At 44.7% G+C, this 15906-nt stretch overlaps 1 protein-coding gene across 9 annotated transcripts in view; it reads right to left on the reverse strand.

Moving 5' to 3' along the window:
• Positions 1–15125, reverse strand: part of BRD3 (bromodomain containing 3) — a 37722-nt gene extending 22597 nt beyond the window's left edge. For 7 of the 9 annotated variants that reach the window (XR_012676795.1, XM_075170683.1, XM_075170681.1 and 4 more), the window contains exon 1: positions 14904–15125. The gene's annotated coding sequence lies outside the window, so the exon portion shown is untranslated. Of the gene's footprint in view, positions 1–4790; positions 4932–14903 lie in introns of all 9 variants that reach the window. The other 2 variants (XM_075170678.1, XM_075170677.1) reach the window with 2 other exon arrangements.
• Between the last annotated feature and the right edge of the window lie 781 nt (positions 15126–15906).

Genomic DNA, 15906 nt, shown 5'->3' on the forward strand with positions numbered 1-15906 from the left:
TAGTCTCTGTTCCCCAGCCATCTCATCTGATCATGCTGGTCGTGCTGCTGTTGGCAGGCAGGGTGATCACCAAGCAGCCAAGAGGGATGCTGGCATCCTCTGGGCAAGGAATTTCAGAACTAGGATGTTACTTGGGATTTCAGATTTGGAAAAAACTGGGGAAGCATTTTCTCCTGGTGTTCCATCAACTCAAAGCAGCAGCAGAAATATTGCAAAATGCAATCTTCAGATCAAGGGGGGGAAATAGACAAAGAATTAAAAAGAAAAAGAGATAATTGGGAAGTTTCACTCAGTCTCCTTCTGGGCAACTCTCTGCATGGACTTCAGACCCCAAGGCCTTTGAGCAACATCCATCATTTGAGTGCATGCAACGCTGACTGCAGGCCCCTGGTGACCACCTTTGAAGCATTTTGTTTGCTGTCTTCTTGATTAACGAACTGAATCCAATGCAAGGATTGACGGGAAATAAAAAACTCAGAGAGCAATTCCTACGGCTATAGAGCATTTCAGTCACAAGTTTGAACCTATGCAGTGTAACTTAAGTCTTCCCTTTAAATAACCTCAGGTTAAATACAACTATTCTCTCTTCATTTGAATTTTCCTACTCTCAAACTCCATTTCATAAGGATTTTTAAAATTAATTTTTATTAAATCCCAGAACTGTAATTGCAAAAAAACACAGATCTAGCTCCTGCCTCTCCCAAACTCCCTCTCTGACCTTAGCCAAGGCGTTCAGTATCTTCACACCACAGCTCCTCATCTGTGCCATGGAGATAGTGATAGTTCCTTTCTGTCTTCATCTGCTCCACCCAGCCAGCCTGCAAACTCCCTGGGACATGCACCACCTCTTCACACGCACATTTTGATCATCGAGCTTAAACAAGGCTTGTACAGTCCACATAAGAGAAGCATGTAACAGCCATCAGTGACACAACTCAGAAAGGATTTTAATTAAGAACATTACCAAAAGTAGGAGGGGCAGAATCATGACAACTCAGCTAGTCCTCTGACAGCTGATCCTCCTTAACTCGCATGCTCCAACTCATTGGTTATTACAACCAAAAGTGGCTACAAACCCCAAAGCTCTTCACAGCACTGTCATTTAAATGCTGGATCCTGCAGCTGAAAGACAGGAATAGCTACCTGGGCTATCTCAGCAGCACTGGAAGTATCTGTCCCTGGCATAAATACAGCTTTAATGTGCCTCACTGCACCCTTTTAACCCTTGGTCCATCAGCTTCCTCATTATTTGCTGGGGAAGCTGCTTTGATATCAGCTTATTCCCTAATTTTTAAAACTAAAAATTTATTTCTACATCCATTCCTTTACTTCTAAAGTTTCAAAATATTATTTTAAGAATGTAAAAAGCAGGATTATAAGGAATCTGGAAGCTGAGGGTGCAAATGTTTTGGAAATGTCTAAAAATGTATGACATTGAATTCAGAGAGGCCATGGCCCTGCCTGAGAAACTACTAGTTGTCAGACCTCATTTATCAAATGAGGAAAGTGAGAGGCATGACCATCTGACATCCCAACTTACGATACAAATCATCCAACACAACACTTAAGTAGGCTCACACACAGAAAACAAGCAAGCTTATACAAATTGTCCCATAACTACAAGTAGAATCAAAATACACAGCTCTAGCCTAAGCACTTCAGCATCTACTGAAATTGCATTACTATCAATAATTTTTAAGCTATTAGGGAGCCCAGTTGTGAACCAGAACATCACTGTACAAGGTACCGTACAAGCCTGGAATGAAGACTGCACAGGCATTGTGTGCATCTTCCAGTGAGGGCCTAAGGTTGGATTTCTTTTAGCCTTGGAGTAATAACTTCTTAAATTTAAATTTTTAAATTACTACTTATTCTGTTCCTCAGACCTGTAATGTTCAAGTAACAGAAGCTGATCTTGATTTTTCTGGCTGCACATGTACAGTTTTGATATTACAAATTTAAAGTACACCCTTCTGCTGTCATACATGAAGAGTGTGTACACTGCTTTCCCACATTGTGCATTTCTCCTCCTTCTTACTCATCCCAGTCTGAGATGATAACTAAAAGCAAACCCAAACCCAAACCCTCAAATAAATCTTGCTTCTCTGGAGTTTAAGTCTGTCCTTTTGTGCTAAGTTGCAACCTCACTGTGGCATCCAGCGAAGCTACAATGTTTGGCTTATCCCTCAGCCAAACCAGTCATCAAAAAAAAACCCAGCTAGGTTGGAAGGATTTTGGTTTTTTAACTTTTCTTTCATTGAGTTGCTTGCATGGGTCAGTCAGTGGAGAGACAATTGGCATGGAGAAAATACTTTAATAATTCCCTGTACTAGCAGGATAACATTTTACTTAGCTGATGCAGCCCACAGACTGTCTGCAGTGGTGGAGACTATTTTAAAAGAAGCTATAAAGCCCCATGAAATGTGCACTGTGCCAGTAAGCCTGCTGCTTCAGCTAACTGTTCTGCCACTTCCTTTGGCAGTGCCGAACATTTAACGGATGGCTCACTCCCTTGCTGCTGTTCGTGTAGTACAGGATGGTATTTGTTTTGATTGCAAAATTAGAAGGTAGCAAGCTTTATGGTAGCATGTGAGCCCAGCAACTCTTTTTTTTTTTCCCCTTGGTATAGTATTTCTGCATGGTTACTTGGACACTGACCAAAAACTGGCGCAATTCCAGCCCAGCCAGAAACAGCAATATAAATCTTCCCATCAGGGAAAATTATCAAGTTTAAGAGATGTTCCTTGACCTCATCTTTATCTCCACATTATTATTTACATTACAGTAGCACATGGAGGCTGTGTCGAGTCCAAGGTCCCTCAGCACTTAGCACTCTGCAGACTCACAGTAAGACCCTGTTCCTACCTCGAAGAGCTGGCGCTCACAACTCACGCGTCACACCACGGTGAAGTGACCTGCCCGGGGCCACCCAGCGAGCCTGCGGCAGAGCCGAGAGCAGAGCCCTGAACCCCAGCCAGTGCCTAGCCCCGGTTTCATTAGTCAGCCCATCAGCGAAACAGCACCTCCGAAGCAGCACTGCTCACACAGGCGTGAAAGGCAGCGACTGAGCCTGTCTGAAGGTAGGACGGAGCCAGCAGCCAGAACCACTGAGACAGCAGGGCAGCTGGAGCAGGCATCGTCACGCTGCTGCTCCAAGCATTACTCCCCCACATAGGCTCCTCGCAGCCACCAAAGCAGACGCTCGGTCCCTTTTTCCCCGACAGCAGCAATAGCTGGAAGCTTGTGCCACCATATGTTACTCCCCATCTCGGAGAAGCAGCAGGCCCATAATCATCTTGCCCAGACTTTTTTACAACTGCAGGAGAGGTTTAGTGCACTACTACTACACCTCAACATAACCTTAAAGTCAGGTAAGATTATTAATTGAGGGTGGTACCCATTTCATTCTACAGCTGTAGAAAGTAAGGGCTACACTACCACTGCTCCAGGCTCCTCAGAAGGAAACAAAGCTGGTGGATGTCCTCCTTTTCCTCCTACTCCGCCTTCCTTTTCCTTCACAGCCCCATATAGAAATTGAACTTCAGGCAGCTTTCACTACCTACTAACTCCATGTCAGCAGGGATGTTCTCTTCAAACACAAGGGATGTGCGATTTGAGACCAAGACTCGAGGACAGACAAGTTGCTTTATCAGCCAACACTGCCCTGGCAGACGCACACACTCTATACACAATATGTCACCCCCTCAAGACCTGGGGATGAAGCATTTGCACCTGGCTTCGCTGCAGGAAATAGGAATTTGGCTTGCAAGTGCCCTTACGGCACGCTGCAGCTTTGCACTCTGAAAGTCCATTCAGCTGTCCTCGTTGTCTCCCACATCATTAATTCCACACATCAGAGATTTGCTTTTCATGCATATTACTTTTGAGCACAGCCCCAATAACATCCTGAGACTGGGAGATGCAACTGTGTCCTTAACTTACCTCTGCATGAGGGAGGGGAAAAAGATCACAGAAGATTAAGTCAGTTCCTTGGCTTTTGACTTGGTTAGTTTAATGCTCATCAGATTATGCAGATGGTTTTCCCACCCTTGGTCTCTCCTTGGCTACTATAAGAACAGGTGTTTCCTCAGTAAGGAGCCTGTGGGTTCCTAACCAGTAGATAAGAAGACAGAAGTAACTGGTAATTTCAAGGGCCTTCAGTTCTGATATACACTCAGTGCTCCCTGCAAATCGGGCTGCTTTAAGATGTCTCACATCGTGCCTTCAAACTCAGGGGTACCCCAAAGTCACTTTATCTTGACTATAAAAGCACTGGGGACTTTTAGAAGCACTATTCTAGGCACCTCAAATAAAATGATGGTCTTTCTGATAATTACAGGCCAGAGCATTTCTCTCTACCGAGTTGCTAATGCCGCAGGAAGCACCTTCTGATCAAGTCTGAGCAAGAATTTAGATGCATGTCACATACCTCCTGCAACACACAAATCATATGGGGCTCAACTACTTTCTAAAGGCTGCAGTTTCAAGTGCAGGGAGTGATGTTTCACAGTGTAACAAGTTCATTTTCATAGCTTTGAATTTGCTTTTGAGAACAGTTTAAATAACCAGCATCAGTAATGGATTAGGTATGGTTGATCTTGTTTTGGAATGAGAAGGACAGAATGACCTCTGGACATTTATTGCAGCCCTACTTTTGTGGTCCTCTGAAAACATGGAGGCAAATTTTAACTCGGAACATATGTTGGTTTTGTGCAAGCTCTTGAGTTACACACAGTTTTGTTAATAAGGCTACAGGAGGAAGGAGAAGCGCGAGTGGTTAAAGAGCTTACTCAGTGTTGGATTCCTGACTGGAGGAGTTCAGCCACCTTTGAGACCTGAGTCTGCAGGTTTGGACTGAGATTTCTGAAATAAAGTGAACTGCACTTGCAAAAAGTCTTCCAGGAAGTACTTCAGCAAATTAACTGGGTGACCTATAATGAAAATGTTAACAAACCCTTAGTTGTAGCAGTGGAAATAAGCATCTATGAACAGGTTTCAGAGTACGTAAACAGCTGGTGGCTTGCCATCAACACTCAGGGAAGACAGAGTCAAATCAACAGGATGGGAACAGGTAGGTGCTTCACAGGAAAATGCTAGTGGTTGTGTCTCTCGCAACAAGATGCACCAATTATACCCTAATGGCAATGGAAAAAAAAAAAAAAAACAACTGTTGGGCTGTTTCAGCCTTCATTTTTATAACAGAGATTTGGCACAGAAAAGAAAGTGTTTGGGAGAATCACATGCCTGGGCAGAGTCCGCTCGTGCCATTTCTTCCTAGAGGGGAAAGGTGGAGATGCAATGAAATTACCTTGCATGACCCACAACCGGGTTGAACCCACAACTTCTCATAACCAGTGGAAGAGCTAGAGAGAAGTCAGACAGCAGGCAGTCAAGATTTACAGAGAAAGGAGAGAAGGTGAACCTGCTTCTAGGCATATGCTCTCTCTTATCTAGTGCACTGCAACACACTGAACACTTATTTGGCAATTTCTAGCACTTGCAGGGGTTACTGCAGTCCCCCAAAAGCCCGTGTGCAGCAGAAGCCCTGCAGTCTTGGACATCAGGCAAAAAGGAAGCGCTGGGAAGGTGCTGGCACATGGCCACATACCACGCGAGCTCCCAACGTGTCAGGAGCAGGATGGGGGGCGGGGGATCTAGGGAGGCAGGAACATGGCTGAAGGCACATTGGAAGTATGGTATAAACCACAACACAGACAGCAGCTCAGTCCTGCTCTGTGATTCAGGAACCACTTCAAGCCCCATCCTGCAAAGCGCTAAGCAACTTTCCCCTCTCGATAAGTTGCACAGTTTCTGTGGCTCAGCGCCTCTCCACAAAGGGTTTTGCAGACTTATCACCTACAAGATACAACTAATTGGTCAATCAAGATAAATCTCTTTCCAAGGAAGACAGAAACAAACTCAAGCTCTCCATACTTTTTGGCCCCTCTACCTGGCTCAACCCCTTCTCTAGCTGTCCATTAGGGAGGCATAAAATGACAAAGGAGGTTAAGTGCTAGATAGCTGGAGGGTCTATTCAGATTGATCAGACTTGTGGATGCTCCTATTGTTGCAGTTACAATTGCTATGATAGCTGATCTAGTCAATGCTACCCAGCCCTGAAGATACATCCTCTCACTGCAGGATTGCTGCAGAACGTGATCCCAGCTAGAGAAGTCCCATTGTACAAGCACAAGGTGTGCAAGAGCATGGAGATCTTGTTCTCTTTCATCACATTTCCTAAAGCACCACAAAACTAAATTGCGGCCTAGTCAAGAGGAATCTCCATGTTTACATGAAAGTTGGCCAAGGAGGGGGAAAAAGTTTGATGATCCCAAACTCAAACCTTGCTGATGGGCATAGCAAAAGACTCTACAGATTCGGCCACAATTTCTTCAGACTGGCCAATTCTGCAAATTCAGAACTGGAATGAATGCTGTCTACCAGATGCCTTCTTTGTTATTCCACCTCTCACGTTTTTTGTATTATTATCCCTTTAAACTTCACACATGGACAGAATCTACTGTTCCACCTCTACTCCTCCTTGCTTGTGCATTCAAATCCATACTTCAAGACCAATCAGAACTACAAATCCATTTGCTTATTTGGGTTTGAACCGGTCACCCTTTATTAAGCATCCTTCATGTCAGCATTCCCAACCGCTCTGTAAGTGGGAAACTGAAACTGTGTGACAGTCTGATGTTGTAACAGGCTCAGTGGCACGGGATCTTTGGACTCCTGCTTGCCCAGCCATCAGACAATACTGCCACAGCACACAAGGAGCAAAGGAGGAAAATCTCACTTGCTGAGAGCTAAAAGAGGGGCAATGAATTGAGAGGTTAAACACCTCGACTTAACCGTGTTTCATCAGGATATGCCTAGACACCAACTGCACTATGACCAAGAGGCTCCACTGCCCTGAGCAGCACCAAGCACAGTGCAGCATGCACAGAGTCTCTGCCCTAAGGAGTGAGCAGTCTATACAGGCCAGGAAAGAGACATAAATTGGCAAGATGTAGTGGTCTTAAAAAGAAAAATTAAAAATAAAGAAGTCAGTGTAGGTCAGTACCAGAACCCACCTTCAAGGCTCTGTCTCCTAATTCCCCCCTATTCATCTACTACTTTACAGCCTACCTTCTCCAAAGCATGATTTATCCAACACATGATACTACTGCTGATTCATCCCGTGACTCCAGAAATCAGTTTTGCCAATTTCAGGTCAGCAAACCATATTGCAGTTAAATTATTTAAAACCAAACCAAAACAAAAACCCATACTCTGGCACTGACCCAAGTTTCAGATGATACGTGCATAACAGAAGCATTTAGGTACACCCATTAAAGCATTACGTGGCAACACCCGCACAAGCTTCAGAACTTCTAATGGGATTATTGTACATCTACACCCTCGCAGGGTTCTCTTTTTCTGCTTTTTAAAGGATATGATCTGCACAGTTAAACATTTGTGTTCTGAAAAAGAGAGTCTGCCCTTCCCCTTTTTAATTAGCATATGGCACTCTGTACTTTTACAGTATAAGAAAAAAAATTCAAACTGTTTGATTCAGCATACAGTCAATAAATTACATATAGTCTTTCCACATCAGGTTTTGTCATGATTATTTCTTTTTCTGCACTTTGATTTCCAAAACGAGAGATTATTGGACACAAAGCATTTTGAAGAAAAGGCAAAAAATAAAAACCCAAGAGCTTGAATACTTCCCTGCTGGGCAGAGCATCTCTAAGCTTCTGCTATACCTGCAAGGAATTACAAAAAAAGACAGCTACAAAACAGCATGCTGACACCTCAGCTCAGTTTTTGACACCCCATGCTGTAGGCTTGTCAGTTCCCCACTTGTAAAATGGGGATATGAATATTTTCACTCCCATCCACAATTAAAGTCATTAGTCTTTTCCCATGCATTTATACATGAATTCCTTCTCAGCGTTATGGTTATACCAAATTTTAAGAAAAAAACCAAACACACAGAGGAACCTATATTTACAAGGTGTTCAAATACCATAACTTAGGTTTCTGGAAACACTTAACTGTTCTTTACTAAGTACAATGCTAACTGTCATTTGAAGAAACTGCAAAGCTAAAACTACCATCTGCTTTATCCCTTTCCCCATACTGTAGCGCTCTTTAAACACGTTTCTAAAAGATAAACCATAACATCCCAAAGGTCCTTCGTGACACCTGTTAGGGAGGGGGGTTTAGATACAGGCAAATTCCACTTCCAACTGAATTTAAAAGGCTACATATAACAAGAAGATTACCTCCTCTTAATGAAACTAAGTACAAAAAGCATTCTGAGCAAAGTAAAATACAGAGCCCTTGCAAATAGTATTCGATTCCTACGTATTACCTATTTAAAGGATTGTTTTCTGCTCTGTGTACCTAATAACCTACACTGCAATTCTCCCTTACATCACCAGTACTGCATGCCATATATCAGCATTATTAATATCATTTACAAGTGCTACAGATGTTATCCTTAGGGGCAGCTCCATGCAAACATCCACAGAGAAGACAGACGTCTAATAAACAGACACAGATCCGTATGTTAACTTGTTAGAGGCATTTCACAGTACATAGCAGAACCATCAAAGTGATTCATTAGAGAAAATACCTTCCTTCATCAACAGACCTCCCCTGTGCACTTCTTGTGCTCCAATGCTTTCTCCTACTCAATTTTTGAATCTATTTTTATATATTAAAATGATTAAAGTTACTATTTTAAAAAAGAACAGATTTGTTTTAGGACAAAAAGTGGTACAAGTGTAGTAAGAACGGATGAGCTGCCACTGGTTTAAATCATGCTCTGGGTTTACAGCTACTGCAACTTTCCCATGCAAAGTCTACCTAAATCAATATATGACAATCAAGTCAGTTCAAGGAGACGAACAATGAAATGAAAGTGATTGAATTACCATGACATAAATACACTACTTGTTAGCTGAGCCACAGTAACATTATACTTGGTAATGGGACAGAGTAAGTACACCCACCCACCAAGTTCATCATTGCAGCTTAGCCAAGAGAGGAGCAGTAACTTGTTACGCTGCGGTAGCCCTTCCATTCATGACCACCACTCATCCCCTATGCGTGTTCCCCTAAACGGGTTGCATCAACTTAGCTTTATCTGTTTCCAAACCAATTTAAGTGCCTTGTCTTTGAACAAGCATGTTGTTCCAGAATAACTCAATGTGTTAACTTAAAGCAAACAGCCAAACAAGTGCAAAAGGCTGTATGTGGTCTACTATTTCAGCTGAAAAGTGCCTCGCTGATTTTGCTAAGGTTGAGTAGATCCATAAATTTGCTCAGCTATGCAAGGAAGTTGCAGGTCAGCTAAGGTGTGAATAAACTGTGATAGCTAAGCTGCTGTCGCTCCCTGAGAGGGCATCAAAGCAGTTTCCACTGCCTGAATTTATGCATCTGATTTAAACTCCCAAACAGTATTGAGAAAGGGAAAAATGTGGATCTTGGAGCCTATTACCCCTCCCTGTGCAGGGAGCAGAGACTGCTAATTCGGGGGAAGAGGGGAAGGTGCTCCCTGCTGCCTAACACACCTAAGGGAGGAAGGTGGTCTCCCTCTGCACACCCAGAGAGGTGCTCTCTCACCAACCGCTCAGGGCAGACAGGCTCCTAACAGGAGGAGCTAAGCTTCCCCACGCACAGCTCCTGCTGAGAGCACCCATGGCTTAGCTTCCCACACAGTGAGAACAGACAAGCCTTAAGCCTCTCTTAAAGCTCCTGCATATGGATGAAGTTCAAGCCAAAGGAAGTATGACCATGACAAGTATCCTAATTTATTCCCATGTGGCTTATTCCTGCCCAGGAAAGGAACACACTTTTGGCACACTGGCTGATCCATAGTACCCACACTCAGACAAGCACTTACTCCAGCAAAAACTTAGGGGAGCATACCCTCTTCCACGTAGCATTTTGAAGAGCTGCACTTTAACGTTATTTCACAGACCATAAACAGAACTGTAGCACCAACAGAGAAGTTGCACAAAGGCAATGCTTTCCAATAAGGAACAATATTCTCCAGAATACCTACACACAATTCTTGCACATACAGTACAGAACACACATGTGCTCAGCATATCAGTTTCACTATAGCCCATAGTACAGCACAGTTCCTAAACCAGCCTTGGTAAGCAAAAAGGCTATGTCCTACGTCCCCTCCCAGCAGAATAGCACAGTACTGCAAACTTTGCACTTGCTTATAGCCAAACCTATTGACTACTGCAGTTTTAGAAAACAGATTTATCTCGGCATGGCCATATTGGTGAGTTGCGAGAAAGTGTGATCCCCAACCAGGCACCCTCCGTAACGTTCCACAAGGATAAGCTGAGCAGTTGAAAAGACAAAGTTACACAAGGAAAAATGTGCCTTTCCTTCAATACAGGTTGGGTTTGGTTATGACAGGCACGTCCGTCACACAAAGTGCATCTCTGGCTCACATATTTATGTCAGTCCATGAAGTCCTCTGCAAAGGTATCAGTGCGGCTGTATCAGTAAAGTGCTCCAAGTGTCAACTTGAAGAGTGGAACAGCTCTCAAGGCCAGAAAGGAAAACTGCAATCCTTTTCTGTCTCTCCCTCTGTCTTTTTAAAGGAAAGATGGGAGCAAACAGGATCATTCCCAAAGCAGACCGGTGTCAATCAGAACTGAGTCTGAATCTCAAAGTTTGAAGCTAAATGGAATCAGTTCAGCCAGGGTATTTCGCTCCACATTGGTCCCCCATGCACAGAAATTTCATCTCAGATTGTCTTTGCTACCCCTGTTGCATTGCTGGTGGAGAGAAGAATGTTGAGCCCTGGTCCCAGCAAAGGAGTGAGACACTTAAACAAATCTTCTCCTCGGCCCAGGTTATCCACGCTGCTGAAATACTTCCAGACACGATAGTGTCTTCTTATCAGACTCAAGCTGGAAAGAGACTGAGGCCTGGAAAGGCGCGAAAGGAATCCAAAATAGAGGCGAGTGTTTCTTCAGTCAGTATCTTACCAGAAAGAATGGGAGAAGGAATAATGACTAGTAGAAAACACAGCACATTATGGTGAATTTCCACACTGCTCTCCAGAAGAATTTAAATCCTTCCAATGTTGGCTTTAGCAACAAGTGGATTAAACAGTTAGTATGCCCCAAAGAAAGCTGCTCACCTCCAACAAGCGCTAATGATTGACAAACACACACTAATGTCGCAGTAAGATACTGTGGAATGAAAAGCTCGAGATACACACATCCTTCCAAAATGTCCTGACAGCTCACTGAGCAGCACAGCAAACAATGGCTCCTTCCTAATTCCCAGAACTCTATTGCTTACAGTGTTGTTCTGGGCTATTACTGGAGAATAATGTGGCAATTTCAAAAGAAAAGAACAACAAAACAAAAATAACACACACAACAAAACAAAACATACGGTTCATGGTAATGATTGGGAAACCCACTGCGGATTAATGAATTTTGCAAATTAGCAAAGAAGGAGCAACAAGGATTAAAGAGAAACAATCAACAACGCTGAGATGCAAAACGCTCTTTGTTCATTTATTTAGCAAAGTGTAGTTCTGTCTGTGCTGAAATCGCCTGATAGCTTACCAAAGTAGACAGAGAGTAATATATTTTGTAAAAGTAATTAAGCCTTTGAAACATGAGACCTCACTACATCACTCAGCTGCTGCAGAGAAGAGGGATTTGACTCCCGAGTTGTTTGTGCTGTCAACGAGAGCGATCAGGCTCCCAGATTACTCCAGGGAGGAGGAGTGAGATTCTAGGAGTGCAGCAGGGCTTGGCTGGAAACCAACAACCCACTGCACAAGTGCCCCCCCCACCCCCAGTTAAGAGGTAAATATTAAACAGCATCTTTCAGAACTTGTACCAATTAAAAGATGTGTCTGTAAAAACTACAGGAAGCCCCAGCCTTCACCAGGGGAAACTGCTTTATCTGTGTGCACTGCCTTCAGCTCGCGGAGGCTCAGTGGGGGAAGAGACCCTCAGGTCAGGCAGGCTGGATCCCCGGCCTGCAGACATGGTTTGTGGATACCAAGAACCTCCGTTAGACTCCCCACCATTTCAGGAGATGACTGAAGGATAAAGTTTTAAGCATACAGTTCTTAACTCAGGAAGGAAGCATTTTGCAAGATTATTAAGAACTGTGATTTAAGTTATTGTACCCAGTGCAGTTACAACAGTGCAAAGAAATACTAGCTACGAAGCCTACTGAAATCCTTGCATTTGCAGACACTGACTAACAAAACCAGCCTTCTTTAGAGACAGATAGTGAAAGAGCACTGCTGCCTAGCATGCTTACTGAGCTGGAACATCAGACTTCTTCAATATGCTTTTGTTCTAAATATTCTTTAAATGACAAGAACTAAAGTTTTTTAAAGCACCTCAGTGCTTAAATGACCGAATTTTTATTTCCAGAAGCAATGGAGCCTAGTTTTTATTTGAAGTTAATGGAACTAACACTCCAAAGTCAGTTTTGAGAACAAACCTCAGACACTTTACATAGCACATGCATTCTTTCTTAATTTAAACTCTGCATGCATAGGTCACTAAAACTAAAAAGCCTTTCATTGGAATAGCTACTGTGTCAGCACTGAGCACTATATAGGCACTGAGTACAGAAGACAATATTGCAATCACGCTTATGCTGAACATTGAATAAGACTGTTACCCTCTGCCCAACCCTTTTATTAAGCCTCGTCTCAAAGCACTAAATACATGCATGACTGAGTATTTTTAACCAGTGTGGACTAAAGACAAAGAAATACACAATCTTAGCATTTATTCTTTCCAAAAAGGAAAGCTTTGAGGTCAGGAGTTACTCTGTTTCAGCAGGAGCCTCCCAGTGTATTATTAAAAACTCCCTAAACTTCTGTGCTAACAAAATAAGACACACAGCAGCCTTCTAGTGCTGTGATCTGCAGATTAGGAGGCAGGACTTTGCATTTGCAGTACACTCAAGTGGCTGGGTAGTTGTAAGCAATACAGATCGGGGTTTTTTTTGCTTGTAAAGCAACCAGACTGCTTTGGGGATTTCTTGTTTGGTTTGATTGATGCATATTTATTCTGCACTTCTCACCCATATACTGCAGCACATATGGTAGTCACCAAGTCCTCTAATACCTTGACTTATCACTGTGTCAATTAAAGACAAGAGTTTCAGCTTTAAAGCTAAACTTCCAGTTTAATTTAGAGACAGCCCCTCAGCACACTCACATGTACTGAACACATTTAAAATACTAACAAGCATATTAAAAAACCACTTCTCTATTCCCAGCAAGGAACAGCAGGTGTGCTTTGCTAATTGTGTTACACCCTAACCTACTATTTACTAGTGTCAGGGAACTTAAGATGTTAAAAAAAAAAAAACAACAACAAAAACATTCAACGTATTAGTGAAGCCAATGTATTTGCTTATCCAAAAAAGTTTATTTTAGTAACTTTTGATTCCTGAAGACATCAACAGAAAGGTATATCCACACTACAGAATTGTCACAGAACATTTAGCATGAACCTTACAGAATGCATGCTCCACATTGTCAAAAGTCATTTCTGTAGAAACCACATTCCCTATTAACACCCTGCAAGACTGAACCATGTAGCTTAAAGCCGCGCACAGATCTGCGACCTGAACACTACAGCTTTGTTTGAAAGTGAAACCAAGCGGGCTACAAATAATGCTCTATCCCCAGCGCCCTGGGAGGTGCAAAAAGCAAACAAGTAGTATAAACGGAGGAAAAGTATGACTGAGTTTTGAAGTTTTAGATTTTATTATCGGTAGCATTATTTATAGCGTGACACTTCTACATATAAATGTGATCTGCGTTTCTTTTTACACCTATAAAGCATATCAAGTTTTGGCAACGAACCCTTGGTTTTCATTTATTTGCGAAAGTTCGGTAAACAACAGATATTTACACGAGCGAAGAAGCTGTATATACACATATATACACAAATATACGCATACGGACAACACACCAAACGCGCACTTTTCAGCGCATCATATGCAGCCTGCTCAGACCTTTTTCCAGCTCACAAGTCAGCGACCCAGGCGGCGGCGAGGGCAGAGAGAAATGGCCGGGAGCAGCCCGGCGCTCGCCCAGAGCGCGGGGCCGCCGCCGAGCCCCGCTCCGAGCCCCGCTCCGCGCCCCGAGCGCGGCCGCTCGCTGCCGCTGGAGCCGCCGGGAGCCGGGGAGCCGCGCACCGCCGGGAGCGGGGGCTTGCTGCTGCCTAGCCCACCCCCCCGCCTTTTTTTTTTTTTTTGCGCTTCCCCCCCTCTTTTTTCTTTCTTTTTTTCTTGTTTTTAAGGGCGCCTGCAGCCCTCCTTTTCCTCGCCCCTAATTTTCCCCTTCAAAAGATGGCGGGCAGAGAGAGCGAGCGAGGGAAAGCGAGCGAGAGAGGGGGAAGAAGAAGAAAAACAAAAAAAAATAGGAAAGAAAGAAAACCCCTCCTGCGTGGGGGCGCGGGGCTCCGCGGGGCCGGGGCTGCGCCCGTCCGGGGCATCTTCGGGCGCTCAGCGAGAAGGGGAGGGGGGAGCAGAAGATGGAGAAGAAGCGGCAGAAGAAGAAGAAGAAAAGGGTGGGCAGGAGCGGCGGGGCCGGGAGGAAATCAATGGCCAGGCTGCAGCCAGCCCCGCCGCGCTTTGTTGCATTGTCGCGGCGCACAAAGGCTGCGGGGCCGCGGGGAGCGACGCGGGGCTCTCGCAAGAAGAAGGAGCAGAAGAAGAGAGGAGGGGGGGTAAAAAAAAAAAAAAATCAGCATTGGCCTTTCCCAAGTGGGTTTTGCTTTCCTCCCCCTTCTTCCCCGGCCCCCCTCCCTCCAGAAACCATGTCCCAGTGCTAGCAATGCACACCCAAGCATCTAACAAATAAAGGGAAAGATTAAATAGATTACTTTGCCCCGGCAGCTCCAGCAACGTTTGCCTTATAGTCCCTCCAGTTGCTCTTCTTTTTATCCTCGGCAAGGCAGTATAATAGATGCGCTAAGGAGCCCAAGAGCTCATGCGCCGGGGCGCAAGGCCATGTGGGGACGGTAGTCCCGGGCCAGGCCGGGGGAGAGGCGGCCGCCGGCCCCCGGACTACAAGTCCCAGAAGCCGACAGGTCCCCCCCCCGGCCCCCCGCTCCCTCCCCGGACCGGCGGGCAGGGGAGAGAAACAGCAGGGGTGATGCCCCGGTCAGCGGGCGGCGGGGGCGGGTAAACACGCTCCCCCCCGCGGGGAAAACGCCTCGCGTGGTTTTGGGGGGGGGGACCGCGATAAAAACCCGCAGGGACGTGGCGGCTGGCGGGTCCCCCCCGGGCAGGCATTGCCGGGGAAAATCCCGGCTTCCCCTCCCCGCCCGCCGTCGCGCCTCTCGGGCTCTAAGGTACAGCGAGAGCCCTTAAAAGTGCAACTGGAAACGTGCGGGTTCCCGTCGGGTGCGCGGCCGAAACCCACGCAGGGTCACGCGTGCTGCGGGAGACCGAGTTTTAAATCACAACTGCGGGAGCTGGCTTGCTCGTTCTCCCCCCCCCCCCTCCTTTTTTTAAAATCGCGGTTTGCATTGGGTAATGCGCTCTCACATTTATTACGCAACAACTAATACGAGCCGCGATAAAAATAGAACGCCGCCACTGCAAGCTGTAGTAGTAAGTGGCAAAAAAAATCCATTAAGAAAACCCACAACCTGATGTAGCTTGCACTGGTTAGTGCGTTTCATAATATTGTCAACTGCTGGAAACAAGAAGAAAAATAATCTAATGTATACAATAAAAACAGAGTATGAATTTTACAAACACACCCACCATAAGAGCATCAACAAACACGAGCACTGTTACAATAATAGACCAACACAGCCTATATCCTGAAGCAAATCTACAAATGCAAACAGAAGTCAAAAAAAAAAAAATACTGTTACG

The sequence above is a fragment of the Calonectris borealis genome, chromosome 21 (assembly GCF_964195595.1).
Source record: "Calonectris borealis chromosome 21, bCalBor7.hap1.2, whole genome shotgun sequence".
Lineage (NCBI taxonomy): Eukaryota > Metazoa > Chordata > Aves > Procellariiformes > Procellariidae > Calonectris > Calonectris borealis.